The sequence below is a fragment of the Takifugu flavidus genome, chromosome 6, assembly GCF_003711565.1.
Source record: "Takifugu flavidus isolate HTHZ2018 chromosome 6, ASM371156v2, whole genome shotgun sequence".
NCBI lineage: Eukaryota > Metazoa > Chordata > Actinopteri > Tetraodontiformes > Tetraodontidae > Takifugu > Takifugu flavidus.
This window is the reverse complement of record NC_079525.1, coordinates 13,987,631-14,006,465: the sequence shown is the minus strand read 5'-3', so window position 1 is coordinate 14,006,465 and position 18,835 is coordinate 13,987,631. Positions and strand designations below refer to the sequence as shown.

General features: G+C 46.1%; 1 long non-coding RNA gene across 1 annotated transcript; it reads right to left on the bottom strand.

Annotated features, from left to right (window-relative positions):
* Positions 1-251: 251 nt before the first annotated feature.
* On the bottom strand, positions 252-17,727 carry LOC130528075 (uncharacterized). The gene is made up of 3 exons (XR_008951206.1): positions 17,606-17,727; positions 15,072-15,145; positions 252-4,362 (listed from the first exon to the last, which is right to left on the bottom strand). It is a non-coding gene; the product is annotated as an uncharacterized LOC130528075 (long non-coding RNA).
* Positions 17,728-18,835: the final 1,108 nt, after the last annotated feature.

The window sequence follows — 18,835 nt, the reverse complement described above, 5'->3', positions numbered from 1 at the left end:
CCTAACACAGTCTCACAGCAGATGGCAGATTGGGCCACCTGCACCCTCTTTGGGCCTCCAGGACAGAGCCCCCCCATGATCACCCCACACCTATACCCTCTCACACACGTGCACACACGAACGCTCACGCACGTGGGACAACACAGAAGTGCGCTTTGCTTGCAGAGATGTAATAAAGCGTAACAAATGTGTCAGATTGTTAAAATTAGATGCGTTTATTTGCGTCTTTGGGCCATTTTCCAGTCCCCATCGGAAGCGCGCGGCTCCTCCAACGTGCACAGGCGGCTTTGATCTTCCACATCAGCACGTCTGTGTTGACCGTCTTTCATTCCCAGCGATAGATTATTGGGAAAACTACACGCTGACCTTTAAACAAGCGAGCCTCCACGTTCCATCATGTCGGAACGCCGTCGCCGATTCACAATAATGAGTCAGCATCTGCTCGCGTCCATTATTGTGGGTCGTTTCTCTCCTGCATTTATTACGGGAATCACCATTTTCCCGTCACGTCACAAGCTCGTGTCATCTTTGGGATGCCGATCCCGAACCTGGATACATGCGGGGGGGGAGTTGTGCCAGGAAGGGGATCAGGTGTGGAACTGTACCAGGTGTGTTATGTTAGTTCCACCTCGGGTCGGTTCGGGCCGGGTTACGGAGCCGGAGCAGACATGAGGTTAGTTGGTGTGAGGATGAGGTCGTTCCATACCGACAATAAATGACCCCCCCCCCCCACCTAAGGAACCAGCCACTCTTACGAGGACGTCCGTCCGTACGGCGAACAGCTGCCGCACAGGAAGACCAACGTCAATTTATTTCCTTCGAAAGCCTCTCCATAATTCATGGTCCCCGTAGATTGGAGGGTTCTGAATACTTCTCTAAATTCTCATTAAATCACACAATCATGCCACAGCTGTCCTGAGGATAGGAAAAAAAAATATTACAGAAAGTCTTCGGAGCAGAAGGAGACAGAAGATTTTATTGGGAAAACCGATCAATTATTTAAAAACATGGGTTCGCCTCCCTGAACCAGGCTCTCTGTGTTTGGTACACCAGGTGTGATATGTGATGCACATGACCTGCACGTAGACTGGGACTCGAACCAGTTAGCTAACCTCCAGTTAGCTAACCTCCAGTTAGCTAGAGCACAAGCTGTTCCTGGTGTGGTTGCTGCAACATGACGGCTCGGAATAACAAACAGTCCTGATGATTATTCCGTGTTCATCACCTGATCCAGTGACCTCATGGCCAGCTAGCATTAGCTTTAGCTCCCTGGAGAATCCGCTTCTGTGTTTTCCTTCCCTCCCTCCCTTGGGCGGGAGAATCCACGCCAGCTCAGGCTAGCCGTGGTTTCCCTCCAGTGCCTGAAAAATCGCGCCCGTTACGTGCATTTTTCCCCTCCCGTGACAGATTTTTCTAGTTTTCAGTGCCTACTCAAACCCGCTAGTCTCCAGCCTCTGCTGCCGTTTGAGGGTTCCTGTTCCTGGGAGTTTCCAGCGCTTTTGTTTGCCTTTTTCTTAGATCCGACTCGCCGACGAGGTTTTTTAATAAAGTCGTTTCCATTGACGTGAACACATGGTTGTTTTTTTCCCGCCTCCTGCGTGGTGGGAGACACTCAAACTGTCCATTCCAGCTCTACAGTCATGCCGTTGCTCATTTGCTAACTGGAAATGTTAATTTGCGAAGTTCTGGTGTCGGCGGTGCAGCATGAACGGACGCACCTGTTCTCCGATATTTTGTTTCTGCTGTTTGTAAAAGCACGTTATTATTTTTCCGCCTCTTCTTGTTGCTAAATATGCAAATGATAGCTCTGCTGGTTACTGTTCAGCTACGCCTCACTGGTCACATCTGGATAGTTAATCAGGTTTGACTGGAAATTGGCTCAGTCAGAGGCGGCGAAAGCGCACGCTGTGCCCGGAAGATGAAGTGGATGTTTACACAAATAATGCAGCATCGTGTGCACGACTGGAAATAAAACCCATTTAGATTTTCCAGACTCGGTTGTGCGATTTCTTTCTTTATTTTCTTTAACGTGGCAAAAAGGGCATTTTTGACTCTCAACGGTACTTTAAGTGAGCATTAATTCTCCCTGCTGATCTTAATTAAGATGTTTGTGTCCTGAACTGCTGCCGCAGGATTCTAACGCAGAATAATGACGAGCGCGAAGAAATGATTTAATTTGATCAGGCAAGAGTTCAGCAGACCTAAGTGAAGGCACTTAAAAACAAGATCAAGCAAGAACAAGGATAGAGAACATTTTCCGATATTTATACCGATATTTCGGAACATGTCTGACTTTAAGCATTTAATAGCATTAATTTAAAAAAATCAAATTCAAATTCCAATTGTATTAAGAAGAAAAACAAAGAGATTAGCTGTAAGAAAGTGGAGTTTCCATTAAAATCAGGCCCTCGGTTTTCCGCTGCGGGGCTTCCAGGACCCACGATTGGCTCCAGCTGAGCCTCATTTGCATATCTAATGTAATCAGGCACCTAATAGACCTGATTTTGTCCTGTGATTTCCGAACGTGCGCACGCGCCAATCACGTCCGCAGCGCGGCTGCGGCCGGGTGATGTGACCAGGCTTTGATCTTGCGGATCAAAGCCCGACCTTTGCAGTGTCCGAGGCCGCGTCCCATCTGTGCACGTTGTTGTCCTGGAGGCGTGTGTCTGTGTGAAACACTGAGAAAAGTCGAGCCGCTTGAAGTTCGTCCCCGCTGCTACGTTTTTATGCAAATGCCGACTTTTTCTATAAATTCCAAGTCTAAAGTATGGAGATTCGCCGCGGTGTCATTTGAAAGCGCTTTGAAAGCGGGCTTCCCCAGGGGCGCCAGAGCCTCTCCGTGTGTAAATGTGTGTTTGTTCGCGTTTGCATTTCTGCGTTTGTGCGCGTGTCCCGTGTTTGTAGCGCGCCGAGCCCAGGGACATCAGCGATGCCACCACTGTCCCAGTTTCTCACATCCGTCTTAAAAAAAACCCATGTTGATTCAGACAAAAACCTTTCCTCTCTCCTCATATTCCTCCTGGGGACGGACTGGAGGAGACATGCGTTCATCACCCACAGCCAGGATGTTTGATTTTCCACTTTTTCTTTTTTTTTTTATCCCAAACTTTATTTTACTATTCCAAATCATCTCTTCCCCCGACTGACTTCCACGGGAGATGAAGAGGGAAGTTGTCAATAGGAGCCGGTTGAAGTCCTCCTGTTTCTTCCGTGTTTCTTTACTACACAGCAAATGTAGGCTCCCCGGAGGAACGGCAGCTGCATCAACACATGGCGTTAGCCAGCAAACGCCGCCACCGCTAGCTTCAATCAATCTCTAGAGCAGCCGTGGCTGCTGTCGACTCTCTCGAACAATATAAAACCGAATAGAGCAGATTTTCTGTTTTAAATGGTTCCGGCTGCAAAGGTGCTCTGGAGAAATCCTGCAGGACCAACAGCAGCGCTCCTAAAGGGGAATTAAAAAGGCCTCGCAGTTCATGTTTGTATTATAAACCAGCACCATCAAAATCTGGAGAAATCCCTGTTATCTTGACAGTGTTTTTTATTGTACTTCTTTTTTTTAGTTACATGCTACGGACAGAAAGCCAACCCAATGATTGATACTCTTAATTTTAATGCGTAATAGGACCTTCTAAAGAAAATAAAGAACTTAAGGACGGTGTATTAATGCCTGTCGAGAGCTTCTTTGTGTGTCGACGGGTGAGAAAAATGTCCAACCTTGGCTGCATTGTTGTTGACAGGATGATCGTTTATTCCGCTAACAGTCGTTCAAGTAGGAATGAGGCTCACGACTGTGGGAACAATTGGCTGCTTTAATTAAAGCAAATCTTTTGAAAGTTGGTGTGTTTGTATAAAGAAGAAAAGAAATACAGACAAATGTATTGGTAGCCCAAATGCTAGCCGAGCCTAGCTTATCCTAGCATTGACCGTGTGTTAATAACATGGGTCCACTGTTGTTCTTCCCCTATTTTGGGCATATTAACTGTTTTTCTTACAGGTCTAAACAGGTCTAAAGCCTCTTAACAATGGAGTATTATAAAACTCCCAAGATACGAATTGTAACATTTTGTGGTTTATATTTTTAGATGTCATCAGGTGAATTTGTGGGCTATATGTGCGGAACATACAGGACACGATGAAAGTACGGTGAGCCTGATTTAAGTCCAACTGTTATTGTTCAGTGGACACATTCCAAATGGGGTTTAATAATAGAGGCTGCGCATAGATAATCACTCATATCACTGTTCCTCATCAGCAAATAATTGTGGACACAAATGAAATGGAAGTCTTCTCTCTATTTCATCAGGCTTTTTCGAATCACAAAGCCCAGAAAGAGTTCATTCCCTTTTATCTTTTCCAAAGCTGTGGGAAAGAAAAAAAAGTTCCAATGTTTTACTTTACAACATTAATCCTGATTGCAGTTTTTGATGGGCCTTTGTTAGATGGCCACTTCAGAAACATTTGCTTTGTTCTCTCCCTTCCTTTTATCTCACTTATGGTTTGGAGCAATCTTTCAGAGAAAAGCACCTCTGTGTTCTCGCAGTCTGCCTCAGTGTATATCGATCTACGTCTGTGTGTGTGTCTGTGTGTGTGTCTGTGTGTGTGTGTGTGTGTGTCTGTGTGTGTGTGTGCTATAAAGACAGACAACAAAAGAAGGTTACCTGAGGCGTCGGTTAAGGTGAGTTCCTCTTCGACATAGGTCCAGACTGACAGGTGTGTATGAATGTGCGTGCACGTACACACATTCATACACACCTGTCAGTCTGAATGTGTGTACGAACGTGTGTGCACGTACACATTCCGTCGGATGCCACTGGGAACTCAAACGGAAGGGTGTTCTGTCTTTGTGTGTTCTTTTAAGTGCTTCTGGTTGATTACAAAAGCACGAGCTACTGGCAAAGTGAGGACATTTTCTCTGGTCCTTTACGATCTTTGAAGGCTTGTTCGAGGGTTAGAACTTGGTTCAAGGGTGAGGCGAGAGGGTCCCTCAGCGCGTCTGTCTGTTCTTTTATCTGCTACTTATGAGAAGCAAAATCGTCATTCGACTGACACAAAGAGGGAATTTTTGGGAAGTGAGGACATTTCAGGTGGCACAACTTCAAAAGACAGTTTGAGGGTCAAGACCTGGTTTTAATGTTGTCATTTTAGAATTGGGTTTAGGGTTGAGTTGGGATGAGGGGGTTCTTGGACATGGTTAAGGGAAGGGGGCTGGGTAATCTATTATGCCTGTGAAAGTCCGCACAATGCTAATGTTACGAGGATGTGTGTGTCTGTGTGTAGTGTGGGGATGAAGACATTGACGGCACAAATTGAGTGAAGAACCAAATCAGACACGTGTGTGCTGAAAAGTGGGAAGGTGAGAGATCAGCGAGGCAGGAAGAAGAAGGGACCAAGAGAGAACATCCGGACAGAAGGGACATTAACGGTGTCGTGTTGACCTAACAACTGCAGTAATTATAGTAATCCAAGGATCCAGAGAGGACGCTAAGATGGAAATGAGTGGGGAGACATTTAAAGGAGGAGAAGTGACAAGCGGGGTAAGAGAAGAACATATTAAAACTACCGTAATTCAGGGGTCTCGCTCTCGAATTAAAGCCGAACCCTGTTCGGTTTCAGCCCACTTTTAATGTTTGAGATGAATGACCTGGCAACACCTTCCTCTTTCATCTGGCACCCTTTCCCACAGCGGGAGCGAGCGCCGACGTGTCAGAAATCTTGAATCCCTTCCTCCTGCCTCCTATCGCCACGGCGACAGACGATAGAAACCACAACGCACCAAACAATATCGTCCACATCTACTTTTTCAAATAGAAGCCACCTTCTGGTTCATGATATGACATATTAAGTCAACCAGATGCGTATCGCCACCCGGTGTTGAAGAGGAGAACATCTTCCTGGCACTTATTTGACTTCCTCCATTGCGTGTAAAAGTCCAATTTGAATTCTCTTTTAAACTTGGCAGGTAAACGTACAGAGTTTTAGCTCTCTGATCCTGTCTGATCGTACAAACGCCTCCAATTTTGTGCAACAACATTTGCCAACACCGACGTCATCCGTGTAGCCATGACGACTGCTGACCCAGGATAATGCCCAGCATGCTGAGGGCTTTTGAGGTCCAATATCTTTGGACAGATGTTGCATCTCCTCCTGGCAGCTGTCTCTGTTCGGGCAGTGCCCTGAGGTTCCTTGTGCTGGTGGACTCTTCATTGTCTTCTGAGAGCTCCTGTAATCAGCAGCTCGGTGGAGTCAGAGTCAAACATGTTGGGTAAAACATTTGTCCGTCGGTGAGAAACCTCACTGCTTCTCTGAGGTCCTCTCAAAGATGTGGTTTCCCTTCAGCTCTGCTCCTGTTTTATCAAGGTCACCACCGCTTTTCTCTGATGGCTTCAGTGATACTTGCAACAGCTCATTGACCTCAAGCTCGATCACGTTTAACCTACTTTGCTCATCACCTTTGACCCCTTTAGTTCTCCTAACCCTGCCCAACTTCCCATCGAGGCTGCTCAGGCTACCAGACCTCCTGTCCTGGGCAGCTTCTTGGTGGAAGTCTGACTTCAACTGCAAGGGTTGTGGAAAGAGAGAGAGAGGGCTGCAGGATGTTACTCCTCTGCAGAGCAGTGCTGCTCTGACTGCTGCTTCCAACTGAGGGCATCCTCCTCTCTCTCCAGCAACTGGTTGCCTGATCCAAGCAGAAGAAGAAGTCAGCTTCCGCAGCTTTCACCAGAGGTGTGAATGCTCTCTGGAGAGGTCAGCAGACCATCACAGGATGCACATTCATTCACCCTCGCGCTCCGGTCTCCAATCAACCCACCGGTCATGTGTTTGACCCGGCGAAAAGTGGTGCTTTGTGCCATTTATTTTAACAGGGCAGATTACCAAGCCTGAAAAGAGAGAGCTCAGGAAAATAAAACCAAGTTCAAAACACAGTCCAGGCAGATTCCCCTCATCCTCCTCTCTTTGTGTGGGCAAGGTGAAGACGTCCATCCAGCATTGTTTCTGGATAATTCAAGCTAAAGCGAAGATGCTGTTGAAGTAAAAAGAAGCTGCAACTCTGTTTAAAGAAGGGTCAGATGGAGATGAGACATGTGGAACAGAAAGAAAGTGAAGTAAGTGTCTGAACACTCAAGCTCACGACCCTCCTGTAGGAGAACACTGAGGAGAAGCAGCAACACCAAAGCTGGAGTGTTTTAGAAAATGGACAAACACAGACTCGGCATGAAATAAACATGGAACAAGAGGAACCGTCTTGTGTTCTCATCTGTAAATGCTGACTTAAAATGAGGACTCGACTGCTTGTCCTGTCGAGCCTCTGAGACCAGTATCGGCTTTAATAGCGCCTGGAGTCGTTACACGCCGTAGTGCCTTCAGTAATAATATTATGGTATATGCTATAATGCTGCCTTCACCATGGGATCTCGAGATCTTTCTGCTTCTCATCATAACTGGGACCGCTGACCTTTGACAAGCCGTTATGTTGTAAAACAGCCCAGTTATCACAAGCTGCGTGTTTTCCGGAAGGAAAACTCAGTTGTGTGGGAATGTAGATAAGAGAGGTGCTTTGGAACGGCTGGGGAACATTAGCGAGGGAAGAGAACTTCAGCCCCTGTTGAATCAGCAAAGTCCCGTTTTCCTGTGTGCCTTCTTAAATGTTTCAGTGAGCAGAAACAAACAGGCGTGTCAGAGGAGTCGTGCACACGTACACAGCTGCACGCCCGCGTGTCGCAAATGTAGCCCGAGCCGCGCAGTTCAAAGACGGAGCTCCGCCGGGGCTCCGCTGACACGGATACACGACAAACAAAAACACACTTGTGCAGCCAAGCCAGAAAGGAACGTCCCTCCTCACCGGACCTGAATCAGCAGGAATGTATTTGCAGACATTTCCATTGGGGTTGAAGTGTTCTTTCAACTATTTTGTATCTTTAGACAGAGGCAGAGGCACACACACCCACCACAGCAAACACACACACATATTTGTGATGGTTTTAGCTCCTTTTGAACTGGTTACTTGCCCTAAAATCGGCCATGACGGCTCACTGAGACAACCAGCCAAAGCAAAGTCCCCGCAGTCCAAAATACCCTCAGTAGAAGAAGAGAACTGAGGACGGCTCCAAACCAACACAGGATAGAGCCGAGGCCGGCCCGCATCTCCACATCCTGCCCCCTGATCATTTAACATACCGACGGTCCACATTAGCGCTCAGCGCTAATGCCCGCGGTAATGCCCCCTCTCAGGGTAAATGACGTACTGTAAATCCGGAGGACTTTACCCCACTGCTGCTGATCCGTGAGGAGCAAAAACACGTTAATATCACACGTTTATACCCGGTCTGTCTCCCTAAAAAGGTGAACAGCTGCTTGTTTGTGAGGAAGGTGTATCGTTAGTGCTTCCTCCAAACAAAGCAAGCGCTCCGTCTCCAACGAATAAGTTGTTTTTTACTTAGCAGGCAGACATCATCTCTCTTTCCAGCACAATAAAGAATTTCTGAGGATGCGTCTTTTTTTAAGGAAGCGCTTGAATTGTCTGCAGATGGAAGCGTCTAATTGGTTTTGCCCATCTTTATTTACCCACCAGACCCCCCCCCCTCCAGTGTAATTGAAAAGTTTAAAGCCAAAGTCTTTGATTTTGATTGTATGAATCCCCGTTCTTGGAGCGGCGTCGGCACGTTGGTCACATATGGAATTCCATTTCCTTATCTGGGAACTACAAAGCTAAGCCTGCAGAGCTGTTTCACTGTTTCTGGATCAGCTGATCAAGCACATGACTCCTGATCAGGGCAGTTATTTAATCACCCCCCACCCCCCCTTTTTTTTATTCTGGTCACTCTCGATTGTTCCAGTCTGCTATTGTGCTTGATGTGTGCTGCTCGTGCTGCTCTGCCTTCTGCTCCGTGGCTCAAAGCTCAATCTCAGGATCCTCCTGTGGGCTCTGTTCCTTCGATCCCAATGTGAGGGTCTAATATTCATTCCCCGGAATGTCTCGGCAGACTTTTATCAGGGAATTGATGCCAAATCTGCTTCTATGTTGCTACACTGATGCTCTGCTAACGTTGCAAATAAGTGTGTGCAAGTATTTGGTTAATGCAGAGTTGTTGGACCAACATCTAATAACCGTCTTAATCATCATCTTGTTTGTCCATAAAAATCACACTGGCGCCGTTCCGATAAAGATAAACAGATAAAGTCTAAAAATATTCCAACTATTAAGTGAGGCGGAGGCGATCTCCTGGAGAGTGGAGCAGCACTGGGCCAGTTTTGCAGCGACTGCGGCTCCCTGTGAGTCTCTCCTGGAGCATCACAGTTGATCCACCAGCACAGAACTGGGTATCAATTATGGGATTATGATGTTATTTCAGTGTTGGAGGAATGCTCGCTATTTTCATCATAATGAGCGGATTCCTTTGCTTGCTTAGTCTTGCTTTGCCGCTCCACCAGCTGCTAATTATTTGTGCGATTATCCACCAGGAAGTGTTGAGCTGCAGCGGTAGGAGAGACCGGGCGGCTGTGGGGAGTGGGTGGTGGGGATCCGGCATGTTAGGGACTGATCCATACAGTCGGATTGACTGTCACAGCATTCCCAGCTGAAAGAGGGAAGACGGCCGGGGGAGCCGATCTGACGCTCTAAAATCGGCTCAGGGATGCTCTCGGTGAATTCTCGCGCATTAATGCTTTTTTTGAGCATCCGCAAACATGCGCCGAAAATATGTGCACGCACACACACACACACACACACACACACTCCTGAGAGCCTCATCCCTTGCTAATTCTACTCTTCTCCTCTGCCTTGCGTCTCCTCTCCTCCCTCACCCTCCCTTCGCAGGCTGCCAAGCTAAGCCCAGAGCAGCTAAATAATCACTAAAGCTTCCAGCTGGCAGATAGGAAGCTTTTATTTTTCTTTTTTTTTAATCTGAAGGGGGGGGGGGATATAACAGGAATGGCAGGACACCACAGCAGCATGTCAATACATTGTGTTTCAAACTGCGCTTGTTTGCCCGTGCGCCCAGTGAAAGTGGAGTAGAGAGTCGTCGGCACGACACACTTCATTTGAAGAGGCCCGTTTTGATTTGGCAGCTCCTTCTGTGTGTGCGCACGCATGGGGCCCGGTCAGGCCTTTGTTGTTGGAAACTAAAGGTTCGCTCGTGGAGGAGACAAACAAAAATAATCCACTTTCAGACAGCAAACGTGTCCTCCTGATGCAATTAGGCGCAACAATGAGAGTCGACCTCCGCTAATGCTGGGTCGGGTCTTTTTCAGTTTAAGCATCACACGTTACTCTGCACTGCGGCAGTAACGAGGAAGAGAGATGCTGGCTAAACTATCGTTCTTTGCTAGAAAGGGGCAAAATCCCTTTCCATCGCCTGCTGGTGGCCTTCAAAGTGGGACTGCTGGAGTAAACTGGCTTTTTAGGCATTTAGAAGCTGCGGAATCGGACTGTGAGCGCAAGCAAAGCTCAAATCCAGGCTGCTGAAATGTGGACACAAACAGATACACCTGGGGGGAGGAGGGGGGGGGGTCTGATACTTTTATTTCCCTGACTTTATCACAGCTACCTAAATACAATATTGCCTTCTGGGTCAAATCTGTAAATATGAGCACATCAAAGGAGTTTGTCCAACTAAATGCATCACCATGGCCACTGGCTCCACAGCTCCACTACCTCTCTACCCCCCTCTCTCTTTCACACACACACACACACACACACACACACACACACACACACACACACACACACACGCGTGAGTTGGAGCTATGTGTTTTTGAAGTGGAGTTGTGTTTGATTCGAGGCAGCGCGTCTGTTCGTTTGTCCGTCTTGAAACAGAACCAGAGGCGGGCCGCTGGGTCGCGGGTCCTGACAGGAAGTGTTCGGCACAATCAGGCAGCCCTTTCAAGCACCAGCTGATGTGTTAGCCGACCCCTTTGCCATCCATCAGCGCGCCCTCTTCGACGTGCAGACGTGCACGGCACATAACGAGCAGAGGGGATTTTATTTCCTTCTTTATTTATTTTCGACGGCTGCTATTTTTAGCAGGACATTTCGCGTAGGTTTTGGTAATTTCCTCTCCTCGGTAACCGTTACCATGCAGAGTCTGTTGTTATGAGAAGTCTGGGACGGCCAATCAACTGCCTCCCTTTGTGACTGATGGGCAGACAAGGCGCTTGGCCTGTCTGGTAAGAAAAAGGAGAGAATAAGAGAGAGAGCGGAGAAAAACAACGACAGCAGCTCCGATCAGAACACCTGTGCACATTATCCCCACAGATGTGACTATCTGGAAAAGGAAGATGTATTCATGTCGTGAGCACCCGTTGCCTTAATGTCCATGGAAACACACAGGACAGGCATGTCAGGGAGCAACTCTGCACGCTCCTTGAGTGATATACGTTAGATTTCACAGTATAGAAGCCGACTAATAAAACCATTTCAAAGCCCTGTTTGTAATTTCACGCTGCTAATCACGTTTGCTCTCATATTGATTAGCATTTTGTGCAGCGGCGCCGTCTTTTAACGCAGAACATGTTGGAATCGGCTGTGAGAAAGCAGCTAGCGCTCAGCCACGAGCGGTGCCAGTGCTGCCGGCTGCATCGTTTGCAGCTGATCGTGCAAAACTTTGACTTCCAGCCAGCAAACTGAGCAACTTAAATAACAATTTGAAAGTGCATCTATCAAGACGGGAACATTACGCTGGTATGCAGGACTTAATCCTTTAAACGGACCACAAATTGCTTGACCTTCTTAGATCAACCATCTGTTTTCTTTAATGGACTCGTTGGTTTTGTTTGACGATGCTCTGAGGTGCACTATGTCACACTCGTTACAGCTCATTTCTTCCAATGATTTAAAAGTGTCTTTAAAAGATACCAGTCTGCAAGAATTTATCTGTAATTAATCTCCATATAATTCGTTATAATAGAGGGTTTTTGCTGTAGATTTAACAATAAATTGAAAGATTAGACATGATTAAAATTAATAATTTAATTAATTTGGTTTCCCAGCAGCCACAGGAGACTCGTTTTGGATTCTATTCCTGTAATTTGCCTATCCACCACCAATTATTACTAACCAGACCTTTCTGACCTTTGGAAAACTATGATTTTATTTATTTTGGACTCATTTGCACATTTGTAATGAGAAAATGTGTAAGTGTATGTGAGATAATGCTCCACACGTCCTTGATGAAGCTTCTTGGATCCTAAATGAACTGTAGTTGAGTGAGGTAAACTTTTGACAGATGGATGGAGGTGGAGGCACCGTCGGGGAGCAACAAGAAAAAAGGATCACAGTGGTTCAGTAAAAGATTGTGAATTAAGAAAGAAAAAAAAGTTCTCATTGATAAAACTCAAGCAGTTCCCCTCATCAACACACACAACCACCTTAACAGGACTTAAAGGAGCTGGATGTAAGAAAAGGTTCCAATATTAGCACAGCCATTTTTATCAATATCAATATCAATATTTGTTCTCAGTAATTTGGATTGTGGTTGCAGTACCTGCTTTGGCCACAAGCATACATAACGCTTCTTTACCTACAGATTAGGAAGGCATCCAGGCATTGTGGGTCTCGGGTAGGGAGACATTTCCATTGACATGTCAGGTGACTCAAGAGTGTTCTGCTAAACTGCTAAACTATTATTTATTCATTCTGTCTTTTCTCTTAGACATACAATAGTGACATGCAAGGGCCCTTGGCTATTTCCAATTTCCACAGAGACCACACACACACACATTTGTGATGAGGTGTCAACTCTCACTGCTCCTACCTGGTCTTTGTTTGCCTCCCTAATAGGCTTCTGGTGTGCTACCCATCAGATGGAGCTGTGAACACCTGAGGACAGGCCTGCACAGCTGAGGGATCCTCGTCTCACATATTAACACTGGGAGCAGTTTTCTTTGGTGTGTCGTGGGACGGCCATGTGCTGATTGAAGTGGATGATATACTGGCTTAAAGTTGTGTTGCCACGCCGCGCTGGGTTTTGTGTAAAATCCGTCTCCAGGGTCTGTCGGTGTTTGCGGGGGAGATGACGCGAGACCTTAACAACCTGGTGACAGGGAGGATTTGAGGGGTTGTTTCGCCGTCAGACAGCCGTCACACCAAACCGAAGCGGAAAACACACCCTCTAATGACCCAAACGCTCCGTCTCTCATCCCAGGTGGTCGTTCTGATACCGCAGTTGGTTCAAGCATTCATTTGTCTGATCCGTTTAGTTTTGATCATCTACAGAACACCTCCCATCTCTGCTGCTCTTGTCTACACTGGGACTGATGCCTGGAGCTGCTCTGAACAGCGAGGGACTCATTTTTAACACCTTTGTTCGTGTATCTTGATTTAACGCACGAGCAGGAATTCAAATCAACTGGCCATGGTTGACATGGCGATGGCATAATTAAACAATTATGTCACAGTAATAAATACACTATAATTGCAGGGTCCAGAGACCCCCCAGACATGAAGACAGAAAGACTCGAGACCCTAGACTGAGGCAGAGATCTCACGTGATCGCACGAGAGCTAACAAAAGCGAAGCGGAAGCATAGCAACGACGTTCCTCAGGCAGCTCGATCCACACTCTTCTACGTTCTGCTCCACAATTCCGAGTCCTGACTCGGGAGTCGTCGACTTCTCACACACGAAGAATGTTTGTTGACCCCGACCGCTCACGCTAATCTTATAAGATATAATATCATTTAATAAAAGACACAAGACAATCGGGTGTTTGCCACTCTCGGTTGGGACGGAGATGGAAATCACCACAGAAACAGCCCAATTATCGTTATGTGTCTACCCCGCTTACCGCGTCATTGGTTAACCTTACCATGGCAAGATGCAAATATAAGATTTCATCTTTTTTTTCATGTGCTTTAACCTGCATGTCAAATCAACCCAACTGAAACAAATTTGCTGCTTTTAAAACAGCATTATGTAAGAATTTCACATTGGGTTTCCGTCTTTTAAGTCACCAAATGGAGAAAAAAAAGAGGAAGTGAACTCAAATCCCAATGTAGAGTGAAGTATCTCAGCACTTTATCCGCATTAGAAATGCTTTGGACTTGCATCTCTGTGAAGAGCCAACTCAACTTATGACGTTAATCGATAGTTTGCCCACAAATCAGTGCGTAAACCGGTGAGGAGCCCTGTTCAATATGAAGCTTAACAGTAGATGAAGTACAGCCTGAATATGGTCAGTCAGTCGACCAGTTTTCAGTCAATTACTCTGTGCATTGAAGCAAAATAGTGGAGAAGAAAAGTTGCTGCTGCGGGGAGGTAAAGCCAAGCAGATATAATTGGGGTTGCTGGAGAATGTGACAGATTCATCTTTGCTTGTTTCATGGTAATATATAACTCATTTGGCACTAAAATTCAAGACAACATGCTAATGAATCCTCCACAAAGTCTTAGCACTTGTCAAGCGGTGTAATTTGGAATGACAGCCAACCATTGATTCTGCACTTTGCAATTTAAAAAAGGAAAATGTTTACGTCAAAAAAGAAATGGAACATGACGGGAATATGATGGTGAAGGTCGGGGATACAGAAATATGCAGCTAGGATGAGAATTATCACTCATTTAAAGGAAAAACCCATATCCTCTCTTGCTTGACATGTATGAGTTATTGCGACCATTAAAGCTCTTATTGAAGTGCGAATCTTGAGGAACAAAGCCGGCAGCTGCCAGTGAGCAGCAGAAAAAAGGCTTTGATACGTTGCGTCCAGCCGGCCGCCATTCCGCTTTCATTCTTTCAAACTGGTTCTAAGACAGCAGCAAATCTATTTTCAGTTCCTCTGTGGTGCAGCGTTATGACTTCTTCATGAAAGGCAAGTGTAGGCCTGCTCGGACGGACACGCGGGGCTTTTTTTTCCCGGTGAGTTTGCAGGGTGGTTCTCTGGGATGGATAAGGAGCTGAAACAGCAAAAGTCTGCCTGTGGACCCCTGCGATTAATGCAACCCGAATCACCTCCAGGCAAAGAGAAAAAGCGGACAGTGGAGTAGAATGTTTTATTACTGTGAGAACGTAGTTTATGTCTCTGTCACGATGTTATAGTCACACACACACGCGCGCGCTCACACACACCGATACATACCTGTAAGAGGGCTGATGTCAGCATTTCTTCCCAGAGTTAATCATGCTGGCAGTGTCGTCCGAACTGAGCGGCGTCTAAGAAGGACACAAAGGCCCAAGCTTAAGAAGAGGAGCGGTATTAATGATGGGTTCCGTGATGAAAAGAACCAATAGCTTTTAGTAGAGCAGGCTGCCCACAAAATGGCCTCCAGGCTCCTGCCTGCTGTCTTTACCCGTGCGGGTGAAATCCTCAGATATATCCATCAATCCATTTCTGAGAGATGACAGTCTCTGTAATTTCTCTCCAGCATGAAGGCATTCCAGACATTATCTTGGGTACGGTTGTACTGGGGTAAATTGAGATGTTTTACACTTGACAGTTGAGACAAAGGTTTCCCCTTCACCTGAACTCTGCTTAACCATGCAGCCTTCATCTCCACGGTGGTCAGTGGGCTATTTTATTCTGAGGGGGAAACTGAAAGCAGATTGGAAACTACATGCAGAGCCTCATCCACTGGGCTGTGCACATTGTATTAGCTGATGAAAAGTACAACATATTCCAGAACTGTCTGGTAAAGGTAAAGTAAGGAAATGTGACTGAGAGAGAGGGTAAAGCTACCATAAATCAGCCTATGGTATTGAACGTTGGACCCTAGAAATGGCTTCCTGGGTTGATATTCTAAGACTCAGCTTCTATAGAGCGAACATGAACGTTACCAACACCTATTCTATTGTCAGATATGCTGCTGTGCTGGGCCTTTTTTTGAGCCTCTTTTGTTGCACATGAGGAAGGGCCGTATTCACGTTTCTGTATTGATTTGTAAATTCCGTATTTTATGTTTTTGGGCGCATTTTCGGTCTTTCATGATTGCAGATGTAGTTCCAGTAAAAGCAGCACAGCTCTGTCCAGAGTAATCACAGTTTTTCCTTGCAGCATGAACGATCGCCTCCCTCTTAGAAAACATCTAAACGGCAGTAGCCAGGGGGCACACTCTGCACGTTTCCATCAAAGGGAGAGATGAGGCAACCGCCCCGCAGGATGAGATTGCAACCTTTGCCGATCGCTTTTAAAGCCAAGCCTTCCTCGGTTGTTTCCGGTACAATCGAGATGGAATCGAAAGGCTCCGGCAGACCTCCCACTTCTTTCCTTTTCGGTTCCATTAGCCTGTTCTCTCTTACACTTGTTAAGTTAAAGCTTTAAAATATCGCCAAGGAGACGGCCAATCTCCTCGTTCCGTTTCAGCTGTTCTGCCATCACAACGTGACCCTCTGACACCCCGCTGGCATTCATTTAATGTCACACTCGGTATCCAGTGGAAGTCTCGTGTTGCATCACCCCACCCCCACCCCCCCCGTTTATTCAGCAGCAGCCTTCACTTCTGCACCACCTTTGTCAAAACTCATTTATTATTCTCACAACCTTTTAAAAGTGGCGCGACATGGCCAACTATTCACGCTGCACAGGGCTCTTACCAGACAAACAAAACATCCTTTTTAACCAGCGCAAGTCGCAAGGTTGTTTTTTTAGAGATTTTTAGAGTGTACCAAATTAATACGCAAGTGTAACTTTCTCAATCTCCCCCGCACTGACACTTTTAGACACCCGGGGTCTCAAGTTCAACAACATATTTCCAAAACTGACATTAATTCTACAAAAAAAAACAACAACTTGGAGATCTCCTATCCATTTAGAAGCAGAGATATATTTATGCTCACACACACTGGAAACACACACACACACAGAGTCAGAGAGTATTACAGAACATTTCTCTCAGAGCCCATTCCGACTGTCAGGGGAATGTGGTTATTTGTGATTTTATTGGAGAAAACTGCGTCCCCATTTCCATTATTGGCAGCATTTTATACCTCCTGGGCTTGCAGGTATACTTTGTGTGTGAGTGTTTTGCGAGGTGAGGGGGTTGGCTATGCTGAACCAGAGCAGATATAGGTATTTCCTGTTGCCATGTGCAGCTTTTGGAGGTTGATTTTAATTTGAAACTTAAGTGAATACAGTAATTATGCTTTTCACGTAGCCAAGTATTAAGCCGACATTTCTGCATGTGTGTGTGTGAGCTGTTGATTTTGTGTGATGTGGGGGTGGGCATTAAGATAAAGAGAGAGTCAAAACTGCAATAAATGGAAGTTTCCTGACAAAATAAGCTGACTTAAAATGCTTACCAGGGGCTACACGGAATAAAAATGTGGGGTTTAGCCGCGGTGGGGACTGAACTGGAGGCTGTGCGCCTAAAAAGGGGTTACTGTGAGGACAAATGAGGAGCGGTGGGGGGCATTCTTGCAAGAGGTAGTTTTTACTTGTACTAGCAACAAACATAGACTGCTTGGAACGCGTTGGAAAGGTTTAGTCATTTAAGATATAAAGACACAAATATATACACAAAAGGGAGAATTAAGAAACTGCTGAAAACCCCGTTAGTGTGGAACCACCTACAAACATCCAGGACGATCCACAGACGCACACCTCGACCACCACGGTATGAGTTCTGAGCACCTCCTCCCAATAGGTGAAAAGAAGCTAATAAAAATACTCTCTCTGACCCGTTTAGCCTGCTCTTTTCCATCGAAACAGTTGCATTTGTTCCGACTGTCTCTCTGCATCCATTTGAGAAAACACAGCCTTGAAATGAAACCCATTCTGGTGCTCCTACATGTTATTTCTGCCTCTTCTCGTTCTCTTTTTTCATCTGGTGCCTGTTTTGTCAGACAAAACCAGAACAGGAAGAACACAAAAACAAAGTTGGCACAGAAAGTGAGCCTGAAGGCCATCACTAATGATTTGTGACCTGGGCCCGGACACACAGCCACATCTTTAATAACTCGATCCCTTGTGTTCCTCTCCTCGATCACATCCCCGACCATTTCCAGGGTACCGCTCCCTGCCTTTATTTGAAGAATTACTTCTGGACCCACCAGCACAACCGCGTCTCCTCTGGTTCTGTTTATGTCTTTAGCTTGTTCTTCTTCTACAAACTACCTTTCTATCTTGAGTTTCACATCGTTATTTTCACAACTTCTTCTCTCGCCTTTACATTTGATCCGCAAACTCATTTTCTTTTTTTTCCTTTCCTTTCCTCCCCATTCAAGATGGACCGAGACTCACTTTAAAATGTTGTTCTCTGTTGTCTGCAGATCAAACCTCTGACACGGGCATATTGGTAATTTGATGTTGGGTAAGTTGTTATTTTTTCCCCCCACAATGTGCTATTCTTGTAAGTGGGCTGTGCTGAGCAAACTGGTGTGGTGAAGCACAACAATGGGTGTGTTGGCAGTGTGGCTCACCCTGTTGGACTTTAACCTAGCTTTGCATTGCACACGTTAGCTGAGGCCATCACACACCAAATATCCGGATCAAATAGCTCTTCGTTTGTCTGGAAAAGTGAATTGTGTCTGGAAAAGGTTTTTTCTCCAGCATTTGGAGCCTCATTCTTGAGCAGACCTTCCTTCATATCCAGAGGACATTAGTCACTAGCTTCTATCCAATTGTGGCGACCACCAGACCCTCGATGCAGCACAGACGCTGATCCAAAGTGGCAGCGCTCTCATTATTAAAAGTCACAACTGCTCTGTGGTCCAGCGTGTGTGCACGTTGTTCTCCTTCCCTGGGCCAGTGAGAATGGAGCTAATGAAGTGAGCATTTGATTGGGAGGCAGCGAGTGATACTGTGTTAAAGAGAAAGAAAGGGAAAACAAGACATTGTTGGGCTTGTTTGAGCAGAAGAGATGCATCTTCATTGAAGCAAATGGGAGTGAAGCCAGCAGAAACAAGCCG